The sequence below is a fragment of the Larimichthys crocea genome, chromosome XII (assembly GCF_000972845.2).
Source record: "Larimichthys crocea isolate SSNF chromosome XII, L_crocea_2.0, whole genome shotgun sequence".
Classification (NCBI taxonomy): domain Eukaryota; kingdom Metazoa; phylum Chordata; class Actinopteri; family Sciaenidae; genus Larimichthys; species Larimichthys crocea.
Window position 1 is genome coordinate 6,410,631 of NC_040022.1, and position 18,606 is coordinate 6,429,236.

Consider the following 18,606-nt stretch of genomic DNA (forward strand, 5'->3'; position numbering starts at 1 on the left):
ACACCAAAAGAAAAAGTGTCTTTCTAATGAACTAATTTCTTCCTTTAACAATTTTACAGAACTTAAATCAAATGTTCCTTTGACAACCCACCAACAGTTTAAAGTTGCTTTGCTGGCAGTTCATTTGTGTGCATTAAGTCTATGGAGACAATATAATTTTGGCATCCAAAATAAAAGCTGGCATTGAAAAAAAAACCTTAACTGAAAAAAGAAACATTGGTTTTCTGAAGTGAACTTTTTTTTCAGTGCCATTATTTGTTTCAATGCCAATACAACTTTTTCCAATCCAAGTATTTATCCAAGTAATGCCAGTGTTTCCTTTTTCAGTCCAGGTTTTATTTCCAATGTCTTTGTATTTTTAATGCCAAAATTATAATACCACTCTTCTAGCCTCCCAGAAAGTATACTATAAAGGTCCAGAATGTGGGTTTTTGTGGCATCTAGTGGTGAGGTTGCAGACTACAACCATCTGAATACCCCTTGTGACTAGACAGATCTCAATTCTCCCCAAATCTTACACGCTGGTTCTTTAAGACACATAAATATTCATTTGAAGTATTTTTATAATGTTTTAGCAAAATACCTGAGGTGAAACCACAGGGTGAGCTGCAGGCTAGTCATATGCAAAGCAGACACAGTGAATATGTCCAAACCTTGGCTTAATGGAGAGTAACACCACTTATCTCAAGAGTTATTCAAAATACATGTGTATATGTTTCAGTAGTGTATGAATTTGAATAAAGAGGCTCACTTTACTCTTGTTTAATAAATCTGTCTTCAGCACAGCTCTCCTCATGCCGTCTTCACCCCTGATGTCATGACGTATGGAGAGGAGTCTAAATCACCACCCCTGATGTTTACTCTCTACCCTCTGTCTCCTTGGCTTTGATATGCAAAATCTGTCCCCACAGCCTGCCTGCCTGACCGACCCACTAAACACCGGTTGCACAGCTTGCTCCTAATCTCCATCATACGGTGTCTGCTTTAAAGGCGTCCAAACACAGCAGCCCCCTCCTCACAAAAGAAGAATGCACACTCTGTTTGAACATCTGCCTGTCTGTCAGCCTGCCAACTTGCCTGTTAAAGGAGCCCTGGACATTTTGAGACATTTCACACGGGCACATTAATTAAATCTCACCGGTCTCTTCAAAGTAGGCTCTGCAGCATCACAACCACAGGTTCCCCACTTGCTGTTTTGGTAAACACACACAGATTCAGCGGGAGGTAGGTAGCTGCAGAGAATAATTGTGTTGTTCCTCAAACAACAAATGCCAAAGTGTCTAACTGTCTAACTGTGTTAGACAAGGTCGGGTACAATAACAGAAAGCATACTGAGGCTTCCAATCTGGGTCTGTTGCCTTTTCAAAGGGATACAATACAATCAGCGTTCACTTTCAGCAAGTTATCCAAACAAAAGAACAAAATATACTAACACATGAGCATCTTCAGATCTGACAATACTACTTGGTTACACCGGTGTCTCTTGCCTGAAGGGCTTTGCATTGCTCTAACAACTGCATGCTACATTGATCTTTCCCGTGCTACAGTAGGTGACAGTCCTAAATCGCACTGCCACAAGAGATCCTTCATGACAAGGTATCAATCTGTGAAGAAGTTCAACACAGCACTTTATTCAGCATCATTATTAGTGGTATTAGCAAAACAGTCACAGGTCTGACAAAATTATGATAACCCAATCAGAATAAAATGCTTCATGGAACCATCTCAATGAAGAGATTGGGCTGATCGGGAGGTTTTTTTTAATCTGGTTGACAGGAGTGGTGTAAACTTTTAATTATCCATTGAAAGGACAATATTAGTGCCATGTAATAACCATGTAAAATAATAACACAGAAGCTCCAAAGTCTGAACCAAGACAGGTGATTCAATCATTAATAATAATTACTAATGACACATTTGGGCATTGAGAGAACTGCAGTCAGGAACTTGTTGCTTACTAAAAATAAATTACATATATTTAGAATAACGTTACTATCTATCTCTAATATTCCTATGTTTTATTTGGACCACTGGCTCCATGGTTCTGACTTCCTTGATTGTTGGTTGCCCACCATGCCAGACCCACATTGTGCAGCCAAGCCCCAGCCAGCTTAGCTAGTTAGCTAGTTAGCTAGTTGGCCCCTGGTTTGCATCACTCTCTGTTATAGATAATTGATTTGTATCATTACATTATCTATTATTGGCAAAAAACAATAACATTTGTTTTAATACATAAGTTAGTATCACGCATAATCTTAGCTTAAGTAATTTGCAAGCTATAAAAAATATATCTACTAATAGCATTTTGCTAATGATAGTGTTAGCAAGCAATAACGCATTGTTACAAACGTTCACAGACAGACAGACTCAAATTATTATTATTATTATTATATTAATAACATTATAGTACTGGCACTAAAGTCTAAGTGCGACTGAGTTTTGCCAGTTGTGGTTGCTACAGCAACACAATGTTGAACCAACTGCTGATGGCAGATCACAGTCTGACTATCGGATAAAGACCGTCCCCTGGGCTCAATTCACATGTAATTCAACTTTATGATTCATCTTTATTGACTTTAGACTTATAATGACTGAATAATTCGTTTTTGATTGGTGATCATTTACACTGGAGAAATGTCACAATCCATCTCTGTAATGCACAGTGTGCCCGCCAGCTACAGATATGTGAGACAAACAAACCAAACAATGTGTTTTGGACTACAAGAGACCATACGCTATGGTTTTCAGTGGCACTGTGTGAACTTCCACAGCCACAACCACACGAGAAACCCCAGAGCATTAAGTTGAAAACAAACTAATACTTTAGATTAAGGAGCATCTCTATGAAGCTCCTCATCATGACTAAGCCTGTCAGGTTGTTGTTGCTGGTTGTCTTGGCTTTAAACCACAGACATGACCCACAGAGAAAACAGAGAAGAGACCATTGACCAAAGAGGAGAACTACTTTCTGTGTGTCTTTGTCAGCCCGTGTCAGAGTCTTTCTTCTCATAGACACGACAGCACAGTAGGTTTGACACCGCTGACAAAATATGTCACTGAAATATGTCAGCCAGCTTGTTGACACACAGCATGATGTCAGATACTCTCTAATTATCTTTCTCTCATACCTCATGACTTCCTGTCACCAACACCATCTGTATCATAGTCAACAAGAGAGGGATGGCTGAGGAAATACAGCACATCATACTCTGTATTATTCTCCCTACATGAGCACTTTTTGCCTCTTAACTCAGCTTTCATCTCAGCAGCATGTTTGACACAGCTTGGGGGAGGGAAACAATATTCTCTGTACAGATTGCCACAGGGGAGGATTTGCCCTCTCACATCTCCTTATTAGTAGTAGCAGCAGTATGAGACATGATTATGTAAAATGAAACAGTACAAAAATGACCCTGGTGGCAATTCTATTTTACTATAGATGCTTTGTCAGTTCCCACAGGCCAACCATTGCTTATTTTATGTTAATTTCACGGGATTTAAGCAGATATAAGGATTTTATTTAAACTATAATCTCTTTGGCAGACGTAAACCATTAAAGAAATAAGTTGAAATTTTAGGAAAGAACCTTATTCACTTTGTCAAGAGTTGTATGAAAGCAGTAGCTGGTGAACCAGGCAGATCTATGAAATCTTGGATCTGGACGGGCCAATCACAACCGTTTATCCAACATGGCTGGGATTTGACACGATGACTGCACTAGGAGTGCAACCTTTTTGGAAACAACTATAATGGCTGCTGCTGAAATGAAACTGTTGGAGTGGAAAGTGGAAAGCCCCCCCCCAAAAAAAAAAAACGACAACAACAAAACAACTGATGTGTTTGCCGTACGGACAGATTTTGGAATGTTTCAATTACCAACTATGCTACGTCACATGTTTTATTGCTCTGACTGATTGTATGTCTATTTAATTAAGTCAATTTTGGTGGTAGATGATTCAAATGAACTGAGAGGTTCCAGACTAATTCAAATTTGCAAATTGACCTGGCTATGAGAATATTGATACTACTCACATATATGTAGTGCAAATGTAAAGTAGCTGGTTATCTTAGCTTAGCACAAAGACTGGAAAAAGGAGGAAACAGCTAGCCTGGTTCTGTCCAAATATAATGAAATCCAACAACCAGCACCTCTAAAACTAAGGAAAACTAAGGAAAACGACCAAATCTGAGTAAGTTAACAAAGTCTGGCGGGCTAAACACTCTACTTCTGACTTGCGTGGAGAACGGACCAAAACAGAATGGCGGCCGTGACATGATAAGAGAAGTGCCCAGTGGGGTTTTGGGGGGGTAACACCCACTGTTTAACACGTTATATCTTGCTTGTTGAGAGATGTTGTGATTTTAAGAGGGTGAGTCTCGCACAGTGAACCTCACAGTGATGACAAGACTCCAGGATGACAGGATGGCTCCCGGCCAAGAAATATTCTTTACTGTAATCATACTTGCATTTTGTTATTTTTACAAATTTAACAAACTCAATGTAACTGGTTAATTATGCGGTGAGAGGTGGATTTTGTTGTCCCTGGACAGAGCCAGGCTGTTTTCCTCTGTTTCCAAGCTAACGAGCTGCCGGTTGTTGCATTTTAGTAACCATACAAACAAACAAGAGCGTGGCATTGATCTTCTCGCCTAAATCGCTGCAAGAAAGCAAATAAGCATGTTTCCAAAAATGTCAAACTATTCTTTTGAGACACATCCTGTTTAATTCACGAGGCACATAAGGTAGGACATTTTTGCATATTAATCAGAGGAGACTATACAAAAACAAACACTGCAGGATAAACAAGATGCAAAGGTTTACTTTGACATTCATGGTTTATTGTCTGAGCTGAATGGGAAAACAAATGCTGCTAGTGGACTAAACACTTCTTGATTAAACCCTCATGCTACCCAAAGCAAAACAAGCAATGAAAGAAAAAGGAGATGAGAGTGAATGCCGAGTCACTTTAATCTTTCTAAAGCCATTTTCACTCCTGTTAGTTCAACATGACTGTGAAAAAAAAACAAAAAACCTTTCTTCTTGTTTGAAGGAAAAAGGAAGTGGAAAGCTTGGAATCGTGACGATATGGTCTGACCTCACTGCTGAGTAATCTTTTGATTATTTTGGGTGTTTTACACAGACAGAAGAAAATATTTGCCGTCTGACAGACAGACAGATTGCTCTCCAGACGATTCATTTTTCTCTGCCAGACATGGCCGACATTTACCAGCGGGGACGCAAACACACACACTCCCAAGCACACACACACACACACACACACACACACCTGTCTTGACATAACGGGCCCCTGAAAGAGTAGGTTTTCATAAAGTGTAAAACTGAAGGAAAGTTTGATTGCGCAAAGCAGTGGATTACAGGTAACGGACATGGTTGACCTGTGTTTCTGCTGAGCTGCAGAATGTGCAGAGAAAGACAATTTCTCTTGTTTTCTTGGTCGCTCTCACCCAAAAACTGAGCGTTCCTGTTGAAATAATAGAAGCAATGTGACAAAAAAAAGTGTCGAATGTGACTGAGCTCTGTTGTAGCTTTGTAATGGCCTGCCTGAGGATATTATGTTAACCTGATCGCTAAAGCTCCCCCTTAAAAACATACTTTAATATATATTTTCTTTGAGTGAAGTGCAAGAAGCAACAGAATCAGTGGTGATTTACAGTGTGCTCACATCTCATTTTCTGGCTTTCACATTATTGTTTGTAACTTATCTTAAATTCTTTTCAGGGTTAGCGGTATAATTTTGCATTAGTTTAGCGATAGAGACAGTTATGACATAAGCTATTCTTGACTACAGTGTTCATTAAGGGATTCAGTGACCACTTCCATCGTGTAAATGGAAACAATGTGGAGAAAGCCCGTCTGGATTAACACACTCCTCTGTGGGAAGCTTGAGAGCAGTCCGAATGGATTTACGCATATTAGTGTTAATCTTTGCCTATGATGAGTTGACAGACTCTAATTCCTGATAAATGATTAATAATGAGTCAATATGGCCGCTGTAAGCTTACATTCGCAGAGGTTAATTGTTGCTGGTGTTAGTTAGTTAATATTCGGAGCCTTTTCACTGGAAACAGCTGCCAACTGCTGAAAGAAATTAATTTGGAAAGGTTGTGTGCCAGAAAAACAAAGCAATTAGCTTAAAGGGGCAGAAAGCTCTGTAATGGGTTTGTCACTACAAGTGACTTCTTTGACACTCCACATCATCCGACTCATTGACGACATTAAAATATTGATTTGCGGAGCTTTGAAGAGAAGGGTAAAATGATTTGTTTTTGACACAGAACCATGAATATTTTAGCGACAATGCTTGTTGTAGCCATATGCTGCATCTGTTCATGTCTACCTGACAGCAAAGTTTGAAATAAACAAAGTTTAAAAAATAAAAAATAAAAGTTTTCAGCACCACAAGCGCTCGATGTTTCCTCCCTGAAGAAAACAGATGTGTGGCAGCTATATTCTTCAAACAGCCTCTCTGTTTCCTGCACAACTCAGCTGGGTTTGGTGAGTGCACACCGGAGGATACTCTGAGTTTATTGGAGAGCACATTTTCAAACGTCTAAGGGTCTTGACATTAGGCAGGAAACTATGCATTTTCTCTTCTATCTCAGGAAGGCACCACTGTGAATATCTCAGACTCATTAGTGAATAAAGTACTTCTTTCCATTTCTTCTACGCTGATAGATGTGCGTCTCAAGAGAGAAAAATATGCACCGGTCCAATTTGTTTCCAACAGGTAGATCTGTCGGGTAAGCTTTAATCAGATCTATTTAGCAAAGTGAGGCTCCAGCTTTGTCTCAGATAACAAGCTCAGCCTCTGTTTGTGCTGTTCTATTCACTGTACAAGCCACAGCCTGATGAAAGTAAACAAACTATTCATTTATTGCCCCTTTTCATTGAATGTAATTTGGCAGAATGCTTCCTTAGGGAGCGGAAGCCAAATGCAAGTCGCTGACAAGGCGTCTCGCTGTAAAGCAGAGTCGAGTTCCAAATGATGCTGTCAGGTCTGTGTGGGGAGAGGAGAAAAATAAACACAGGTCTCCTGAATTTAGCCTTGTCAAACACAGTTAGCACCACTGTGTGGAGACTCCTTCCCCTGGTGCCATCTGTATCAGCGATTATTTGTTTATCGCTGCGCAGATGTACACAGTCGAAACACCAATTAAGTTGATGCACTGGCTGTACTGTACTTTATCATCAGTTTTTGTCTGTTTCCTTTTTTTCTCCTCTCATAAAATTCAAACACAGTTCAGTAAAATCCATAACAGAGTGTATTATTATGTAGATTAAAGTGCCGTGCAGCATTTTATACACTAGAGAACGACTTGCGATGAAAAGAATTAATCATGTGTCTCTTACTTGGGACGCAGTACGGCATGCATGTGTTAACTCTCCAAGTCATGCAACATTCATGGCCTAAGCATTCATTAAAGTTTGTCAGATACAAATGAGTCTGCATGAGGCAGAGATGCACCCCGTGCAAGTTGGACAGCGATAAGGTGAAAGAAGCTCAAAGGAGGCTCCTACAAATCCATAGGCATGAATGTGTGGGAGTGTGCGGTGGAGCAGAAAGCTGCTTCCACACAGCTACGGTAAACCGTGTTTGTTACTGTAATTGGCTCATTTGACCCCCAAGAACAAGTAATGTTCCCTTTGTTTTACAGTTTAAAGGAAGGTGGAACAAAAGACTGCAGAATACACACTAATGAAATCCCCATTTACATATTTAATATCGTATTTTTCAGTTGACTCTGTGTTGCTGCATTCATACCAAAACAACAGCAGTGCACTCACTGTATCAGACACACAGCGACCAGATAACAGCAGGATTGAAGATCACTCAGCTCCAATCAGCCCCCCCCCACTTATGGAAAAGTGGAGGAGGATGAAGAGGAGGGACATGTTTTTATCCTAGGACTCATACCATACTGATGGAAGTGGAGAAACCTATCTCTGTAGCGATATTGAGGATGCTCAAACCTCTCTAAGCCACGGTAGAGCTGCAGCTTGTATAAGATCAAAAGGGGCCAGTTTTACTACATGTAATTTCTGTACACACACACGCCAAAGTGCAGCATGATTGGTGCTGTACTTTTGGACACAGACGCATTAAAGCAGCTAAAATCAATACTTTATAATAAAAATGAATCTTTATGTTGTGTGTAATGTGAAAGTGATCACTCGCAGTGATAGACCCATAAAGACTTATTGCTCCCCCTCACCTCCGTACAGTAGTGGTTTATAGCATCTTTCCCATCATTGTTTTGCTTTTTACGGCCCACCACTTCATTGTTATGGTTCACTGTCACCAAGTTTTTTTTGAGCGCAGCTGTTTTCAGTGAAAAACCTGCTGCTCGGCACCAAACAGCAGACAGACACAGTTAGTAACTAGCTGGTGAACACAGCAGAACATTTAGCAGCTAAAGAGGCAGATATTTCCCTCAGGAGTTCAATCAAAAATAAAAACATTTTTTAAATCAAAATGGAAGCCAAAAGAGAGTGAATGTTAAAATCACCATGTGGCCATAAATAGGCTCCAAATAAATACTAATGTTGCTCTGCTTTTGTCAGACGCCTTCATAGGCAGCTTTAAAGGTTGATAATGTGTCAGCGGCAGAAACAAGCTGTGAACACCCCGTGGTAAAAAAATAAATCAGGTATTGCAGGTGTAAAAGGTCCAATTTAATTCTTAAAATGGGGCAAAGGGTTTTTTACTTATTATTATTATTACTTTACTTACTTCATTGTATGTTGGAGCAAGTTTCTGACAGACACAGTAAGAAAATGGAAAAGTCATTTTCATTTTAAGTGTAGACTCGACATAGATAACCGCGTAGACACAAATGTGTGAGGCTGACAAGTGATGTTAGCAAAGAGGAAGGCAAAGGTAGCTGAAAGGAAGGACGAAAAAAGGTAAAAGAAAAGTGGAAATACTGATGTATCACAGGGAGCTCTTTATGAAGGGGTGTAGGGGGCATGTCTCACAACAAACTGACACATATGCAAACAGTAAGATGACGTTGAAGAAGAGAACAACTGCACAATATGAATAACACGCTAGAGAAGAGCCAACTGCAAACTACATTATGTGATGAGGACACAGACATGATACTGTTTTACTTCATGAAAATCAAAAGGTAACAAACTGTTCTGGATTAAAGGGGCTTTTATGTCATATCACATAACAAAGAGAAGATCTTTGTATGCTGTTATCAAACTAAAATAATCTGGTTTATTTTCATCTAGTTTATTTTATTCTTTGGAAAGCAGTTTGAGGATCGATTTGTTAACTCCCCCGGGTGAAGTTATCTCGAGTAACTGCGCTCTTCTTTTGAAACAATGAGTTAAAGACAGTTGTGATGATCATGAGCTATGTGTGAGGAACCCTCCCAGCGTGGATTCATGGACATAATTTGAAGTATTCCTGCGTTGTTACAGGTGTCATTTTGTTCTACATTGTGCTCCGCACTGTGACAATTTCCACACTTTCATTACTGTTAAACGTGGACATTAGCAGTTCCTGTGGTTAAACTGCGACTGATGTTTGTGCATGACTGATGGAGGTTCTCAATGGTCGCTCATCATGGGCCTGCTGTGAAAATAAAAGCTTACTAGCATCCCTTAGAAAGCAGATTTAATCGCTCAAGAGAGTTCTGCAATAATTACTTATTTTAAAGTCAAATTACAAATTCTGTCAACACTGGTAAGGATTTGTTTTTCTGTTCACAGTTTCTCAAATTGTAATTTTTTCACTGTTGTAAATATAAGAATCTCTCCTCTGTGATAATTACACCAGAGACATTGGAAGTATTGACAGCTTCCCTTTACTGCACTAAACCGCAGCCCTCCTGATGTGGCTGCTTTATTCTATGAGGCAGATGAAGGAGGTGGCACAGATCGTTGTCACCTCCCCCGAGTGGGTCAGCGGTCAAGCAGTAATGAATCAAATGAAATGAATGCAGAAAGAGCAGCGTTTGAGTTGAAAATGCTAATGAAACGGCTAAACTGCAAACACTTATGCGGCCACAACTGTGATTATTCTGTTACAAGAAATGTTTCGCAAAGACAGACCTTTGCTATTTAGACACCCTGACTGTTTAGCGATTCAGAGAAGAGCAGCCAATACTGTGGATGATTTCACACGAAGCAGAGGCAGGAAAAACTGATTGCGTGAGGTAAGACTGTGTTATGATTCATTTAGGCTCAAGCTCGTTAGTCTTGGTTGCGCTACGTAACACCATAAGATTAATATAATAAATAATTTAGTCTTTGCATTTGAAATGTTGAGATGCAAGTGGATGTAGTTATCGTGCTGTTGCCTGCAAGTCAGTGTCAGGGATTATAGGTGGGGGCAGTTGCTGAGTGCAACTCTCGCCTCACCCTTTCCTTTCCTAGCGTGAGGGAGGAACTATGTTGACTTGAAAAGAGCAAAATGCCATCTCTAGGACTCAAGAGGACAGTCTCATACTAAAGTAACAAACACAATGATTCTTATTTTCAGGTGATTAAACACTAGTGAAAACATAGTTATAGATATTAGCCCATTTCTGCTGCATTCTTTAAATAGAGCCTCCTAAATCGGACACACTGGACCTTTAAATAAATAGGTCACAATGTCCAGCAAGCACTACTGACCTGAAGGCAACACTACACAGAGAGTAAAGTCTGCTGTGTGACTTCAAGGAAGCAGCATCTCATCTGGTAATTCATACTCAAAGCCGCACCGAAGACGTTGTCAGAACGTTACATCTTTGTTGTCAATAGGCATCAGAGAGAGACTGAGCGGCGAAGAGGAAGAGGAAGGCAGAGATGCTGTGGAGAGCGCCTCAGGCAGTGTAGAGAAGTAGCTGTAATATCATCAAACGCTTGTCATATTTGCACAAGTCCTTTCTCATGAATGGGTGGAAAATACAGAGAGAACGTGGACCGTGTTATTGTTTTATACCGCACAGCAGTAAAGCCGCGTACACCCCCGCTGGAAATTCATGTCAAAGAACAAGAATCATATTAGCACGCTTTGTCAACAAGATGATATGGACTGATGACAGACGGATCAACAAATGAAATGTCTATAAATATTCATTCTTGTTCTATTTTACCGATGTGTTTGGCAATGTTTCAGCTACATTTTATTCATGGAAATACATACTGTATATATGTTTTAATGAAGGGAGGAGGGCTCCAAGACACTATTTTCTGTCCCTGATCAAAGCACTCTAAGGGTAGAGTTTGGTAATGGTTGGAAACATCTTCAAAACTGTAAAAACTGTGTTGGAAAGTATCAGAGATCACAAGATTTCTAAACACATCAGAAAACATCCCTCCTCCCTTGGTGGCACAACATGTTTCTTATGGTTCATCTTTAAGATCATTTTAAGACACCGAGATCATTCCATCAAACCTCAATCAGGAGGATCTGAAGTGAGCTTTTATTTGGGTCAGTGGAGGCAGATTCGGGGTCTGATCCGATCTGTTTATCTGCTCCGCTGTGTTGTGTGTACCCAGGAGAAGCTCGAGTACTTTCATATCTCCAGTTCCTGAAATGGAACAGAGCAACTGGGAAGCATCACACACACACATGCCAATCACTCAGAGAAACCCCAGGGCTCTGTCCTGAATACTGAAAAGATATTTCACTTAGAGGAGCGATGAGGTGAAAATCCCCTGCTATCATTTATTTTCAGTGTATTTTGACATCTTAGTATGTTTTTATCTACTTTATTTTCAGGACATGCTGTAGAAAAAGTCTTTTCTGCTTTCTTATTGCTTTAGTCTAAAATCATAGGTTTCTCATCTCTCCTCCAGTTGCTTAATAATCATTTCCATAGTGCATGCCGTATAATTAAACTAAGTTAACTAATAAAAATAGCGGATGTCGTGCTGATCACATAATCAGGACACTGAAGCATTTGAGAGTGTCATCAGTGTGCAGAAGCATTGTAAATGTTAAAATGACCTGCTTTCTTACGCACCTTATTATACAACAGCAGCAGGCTATTACTGCCTGCCAGTTTTTCTTTTTAAATAGGGGTATTTTACGAGCGTAGCAATGTCAACTGTACAATCTTGTCTGACTGCCTACTTTTCACCACACTTGTCCGTAAAAGCCCTGGTAGAAACTCATAAAAAGACCATAAATATTTGCGTTGTTTCAGAAGAAGGTTTTTAGTAAAACTGTCACATCACAAGCTCAAGACACTCAGTACATTTATGACACCACAAGAGAAAAAATATAGACGCAACTGAAGGTTAGGACACTCACTGACTCTCAGTTCAAACTTTATTTTTTGAAAAAGTGACCACAAATTGATTTATAAAACTGTCAGTCAAGGCACATTTATAAACGTTTGATTCATTCACATTGGAGGCATCATTTTTATTACCCTGCTGCTCGTGTGCTTTTTATTTTATCCTCTATTGTGGAGCACTTTGTAAAGTCTTGTTTCAATAACAGTGCCATTGACTAAATCATTAGTTGGACCGGTGTAGCAGGCTGATGCATTGAGGTGTGTCTACATCCATTTACGGTGAACCGTGAGGGCCGTGCTGGATAGGCTCCATCCCCACCGTGACCCTGATGAGGATAAGTGGTTACAGATAATGGATGCATGGATGGATGGATGAGGGTCGTGCATGTGCATCCAGCTCAGCGGTGATTGAGATTTACTATCTCTACACATGAACCAGATATAAATAATAATATAATATGTATACATATTTATATCTTTGTGTCTTTTAGCTGCAGGTATACAATTTTTTTTTTTTTGTTTTTTTACATCTGGCACGTGATTTTCCACATCAGGACTTTGAGTAAAGGAGTAATTAGTTCTTTTGTTTGTATTTTATTTTTTCTTTTCCCTGCCAGTTTCATAATAGGCCCAGCTTGAGCGTTAATGGGATGCCATAAGGTTATTGTACAGTTAAAGACCAAACAAAGAGCTCGATGTAATTAACTTGGCCTCACAGCTTTTTGTTTCTTTTCTCACAGTCCTGCTAATAGCAAAGTGGGTTTCACCATTTTTGCTGTTTTTACGTATTTCAGGCTGATCTGGTGGATCTCTCCTCTTCATCCCTTTGTCTGTACATTCTCTTTGTTCATACAATCATGGCTTTGCACTCGGCAGATAATTTATGCAGTAAAAACAGAGCTCTGAACCAATGAGTTCCTGAGCTATTGTTCCTAAACATCCCTTGGCTCACTCACAATCACATAGAAAGGCACATATTTACATGCTAATCATATTCAAACACACACACAGTTCCTGCTCATTTCTGTCTGTCATAGATCCCCTGGACATTATTTCAAACGTTGCCTGACAAGCAAACAGTAAATGAAGCAGATAAATAAGCCGGGATATAAATAAATCCCACACATCTGCTTCGATCAGTCACTTCCTGTCTGCGAGGGACAGGCACTAATGGACAGGGTTAATGTAGCCGGTTATCCTTGATGTGTCTGTGTAGGAGTCAGTGATGACCCGTCCTCTGCTTACTGTCTACTTGACTTTTCCAGTCACACTCTCAAGCCCCCAGACAACCTGGAACACACTGTCCTGGCCTGCCACTAACTCACACGGCGTGACCTTCCTGCTAATAATAACAGAGAGGCCGCTACCCTTTTAAACTCCGCTGGTGGAGGAGAAGTGATTCTAAAAGATATGACGGTAAATATGGGACAGACGCAGGCAACGAGGGAAAATAACACTGCAAACTGCTGTTTTTTTTCCAAGTTGATTGACGCAACAATTGTATGTTTTTCTGCTGCGTGCAGATGATTATAAACTCTATGCCGAGGCAAATTGTTGTGTCTTTGTTCAGCTCCATTTTCTTTTCAGTCGGATTCTCTGCAAGAATGTAACAAACAAATCAAAAGAGATGTGTGGTGATGATCGGTAATTTAGAGTTGACATGCATACGTCTGAACCTCATGCTTAAACCTCAAAGCACTTTTTTAGTTTCAGCCAATGTATGCAAGATTTCAGTATTAGTGATATTTAATCTTGTACATGTAGTTGAAGTGTACAAAACTTGTCATACTACAGTAAGTACTACAAGCAGATTCTGTAATAAACGGCTGAAGACTGGCAGTCACAATCTGTTCTCTCAGGAACAAACAACAGTAGCAGTTCTTGCAGAAAATTCAATTCAACGCAAGCAACTTTATTTATCCAACTAGGGGCAATTTGTTCGGAGCAACTAGTTGATGGCCTACACAAAACTGTCCAATCAAGACATGCAAACCAACGCATGAATGATAGATGGAAGCTCAATTTTATTCCCCAAACTTTTCTTAAATCTTACAAACGTGGCTTTATGACTCCCCAAAAATGTATTCTGGTAATGGAAAACAGTTAGCATTTGAAGTGCTTCCTCTTTTAAACGCATGAACATGGTTCACTTAATACCTTGGGTGGGAAAAATTGGGTGCACAACCTGCACATCTAAAAAGCTGATAACAAAACAGAATGCAGACACTGTGCCTGTAACCCAAAATAAGGTTAATTTAATAGAGCCATTTCCGTTCCAGAGAGACCCTCATCTTGATAATATGTAGTGACACCACACGAGATAATACTTATCAAAATAAAAGCAGACATGTCTTTATTTAAACTGAGCAGAGTGTGGACACTTAGGCCGCTGAATGGCCCCTCTGGTGTCAAATTAGGTCAGAAACAAAGCAGAGAAATGTCCCATCAGGTTAAATAAAGGTTTCAGAAAGGGTTACTTTGGCATACCACTGTATGAATATAGTTCATGGAAATTATGGTTGATATAGTTGCATTTAAAGTATTATGGTGATCTCTAGCATTACTGAGAAAGGTAGTGGACCCACATTTTCATTTGATAGTACGTTACATATCATAGATAACAAAACTATTCTCTGAGATTAACCCTGTGCTAGTTATAACCTTATCAGCCATGCGGGATGGCATGAGTGGGCCTTGCTCAACATACCAATAGTTCTATGAGCATTTAGCAACTCTCATGCTATGAGATGATAAAGTGGTTAAAGCCCAATTATATAACTTTTTTTTTTTTACCTTAAAAAAACACATTAAATCATTTTGATGTTACCCTGACTTGTAATCAGGTCAATGGTGTCTCCACTCTGCGCCCCATATTCCTGTTTCTGCTCTATGTAACCTTGTGCTCCGAGTACGACACTTACAAGAAGCACGTACGCCTAACCAAATCACATGACACCAACTATTTCACTGATTTTGGTAAAAACTGGATCATATTTTATGGGGAAGATGTTTTCTGAGCTACAGCTCTGTGATTCACAGAGTTTCCTGATGGACAGTGAAGTAAATTATAGCTGCTGTTAGCTGACGATGAGCTAAAGTTAGCTCAGTTTATTAGCCAGACCGCCTTGTGGTGAGCTCAGAGTGGGAAGAGGAGATTTTCAGGCTGGGAACACAGGTGGAATTCAGACCAGACCTGGGCAAGCAGGCAATGTAACTGGGTTTAGCAGGCTCTATGGACATAATTTCAGAGGCTAAAAGACAGAGGGAGCAAAGATAAGTGAAAGAGAGAACAGCATAACAAAAGGGGACCAGGTTAAATCTGGGACTGACTTTTAGTTATTGGCGAGAGCTTTATGAAATAAAAGGCTGCAAGACAGACGCCGAGCTGGACTTATTGTTGTTGGACTAAGTCAGTAATATTGGCTTGAAGTTTGGCTGTTTTAGTGAAGTTGTTGACCTCGACTGTTGTACTTTGTAAGTTTGTTGCCATAGTCTCTATTGTCGCCTGTGCTACTTGCAGCATTTCTGTATTTCTGTATATAAAATCCTTAAAGAAGGTTTTCTTCATTTGCTCGTGTTTTGTCTTTTTGTATATACCAAATCCGATGACAGAAGTCTACATAAATACATATAATCCATCATTAATCTTGAGTGCAACTTTTAAAATTCAAATATTTCTAAATTTTCGAATAGCTCTGTTTACAATAAATCCATACTTGGAGGTAGAAAGAGAATTTAAGGGTCAGATAAGTGCAAGTAGGACACAAAAAGCAGCATTTGGCCTCAGACTGTGTGAGGGTTAACACAGACAGCATGATTCTGACTGTGCTTGACTAGTGGATGTACTGTGGACTAAATTAGATTAAAACATCTCCAAAAACTACAAAATTGAACTTTTGAAGTCGCCTTCAAGGCAAGACAAAGTAACATCCCACACTTCTGAACTAGGTCAGAACATTTGTTATCTAAAGTCCACACAGACAGCATTAAAACAGGACATCCAAATTGTGATTATAATGATAGACTCACTGTGTGGGGGGAAAATTTGGAGACAAAATACAGTATTTGTTAAATCAGCCAAATGTGTCATGATGGATAATCACATCTCCAGGGTTTCTTGATTATTTTATGCCTGGATTTTAGATGCTGTATGGAATTATTGTGATTATAATCCAATCATCCAGGATGACGATAAAAAGCAGGTGGAGTTACGGCACATTGTCCATCTCAGGCATTACTGGAGGAGGCCAGCCGGAGAAATCATATGCTGGGAAAGTCTGTCCATCCTTAACCTCCCTGACAACAGCTATCTTAGCACCCTCTGCTTCTCCGAGCGTCACACTCCCACAGAGCGATCAGCTGTCATCGCTCCCACCAGTGACAGCTTTGTAATATGTGTGAGGACTCTTAAAAGCAATCTCTCCCCCCTGACGCCTTTGAGAGCCAACGAATAGCACAACCACCGTCAGAAGCCTGAGATAGTTTCCCTATCAGACAGCACTGACCAGAGGCCGTGTGCTCTCTCCTGCAACCAAGAAGATAAGGTGGTTTTACTAAATCTTACACACACGCACATGCGCGTACACACACACACACACACATACATACACAGCAAGGGGGAATCATTTCAACACTGTGTTTGCAGAGATTGGTGGTTTACAGTGTGGCTCAAATCACGATAAGCAAAAAACAGGCTCAATGACAAGTTATTAAAATGTTCAGCGCCATGTGACGACATGATTTTGTCATGTTTGACATATATAATATATCTTTTTTTTTTCATTTTCACAGCAACAAGTAGTAATGCATTTTTAATGTTCAGTATATAAACAAGGAGGACGGCAGCTTGCTGTCCTCCTAATAAATCAAAAGATATCTAATCGCTATCCAGATTAAAAAGAAGCTGTTTAGAAGAATGCTGTTAATTATGTCCGTTCAGTGAGTTCTAGCAAGCATTTTCTCAAGTCAAATACTGACTTAATCATGAGATTCTTTATCCATTAATAGAAAAAGCCAATTCACATTAGCTCTCCTGCACCTTGCAGGTGTTTCTTCATTATAAGGAAGTAATGAAGAGGCCACTTTTGATCTCGGTTCTCAGCAAACTGCTTCATTAATTTGAATCAAAGTCTATTCTTTGCTGTAATGTTCGCACACATTTTGAACAAGGTCATTTTCTTCCTCTCTTTCTTCATGATGACATCCAAATCGATTGCAAAGTGCTGTCATCACATGTGGCTTCAGCCCCCCCCCCCTCCAAACTTTCAGATTATTTCCAGAGTGAACTATTTTGAAGGATGCCATTGCCTCTAGTGAGAAACGGTCCATTTTTCCAATTCACAGTTTCCAGTGATGTGAAGAAAAGTAAATGGAAAGACAAGCGGAGCATCTCCTCAGTGATCCGCGGGGGTATATGAATGTGTGTGTTTGTACATGTGTGTGTACAGTTTTCCACTCATGTCCGTGTTCAAGGACATGTTGGATCGGTGTTATTGGTGCACTTAACGTTCCTCCCGGACAGCCACCCATGCAGCACTCAGCGGGGTGTCAGGACTTCACACATTTATAAAGTAGCAAACATGGTGTGGAGGAGGTGATAGTGAGCTAATGTGATGTGCTGCTACAGGAACAAGTGCTTCAGGACATCGGCCGCTCTCCACAGACAGAATCTTTGCCACATCTGGCCACACAAAACACACTTTAATGAGAAGCAAAAGGTCAGCTTAGCACATTTTGGCCTGTCAGCAACGCCCCGGGTGGCCACTGGGCCTGGATATTACAAGCATGCCAAGCTGCCCAAAGGTGTCCACTCAGGCCAGTGTTCCCTCAGGCTCAGTGGGTCTGAAAGGGTTTCCTCAGAGGTATGACATAGTTGAAATTCAAAGCAAACCCTCTGGCCACCAAAACATGGAAATACTTGCAGAGCAACTGAGGTGACGTAGCTTTGTTGTAAATATTAAGTTTGACGGAGATATTTAAATATCACTCACTACCAATGTGTGCACTAAATGAAAGTTCCCCTCCACTCAAAAACACACGTTTGAGCTTCACTAACCGTGTTTAAAGTCTTACAGGAAGTCATGTTTCTTTTGCCGTTTCAATCAAACTTTTTAAATGGGATATCGCAGAATCCATCAAAATATGTTGATGTTGATGGATTTTAGCTTGAAAGTCATTTATGGTACAATATACAACTCCAGTGGAGAGACATCTTGTGTCCAGCAGTTACACTTTTTAATAGAATTCATAGATCTGTTTACATTTGAGTAAACTGTTTGCATTTTAGTTTGCTCAAAATTCAATTTTGTTGCATTCTGAATTTGCTGTTTCCCACTAAACGTCCAG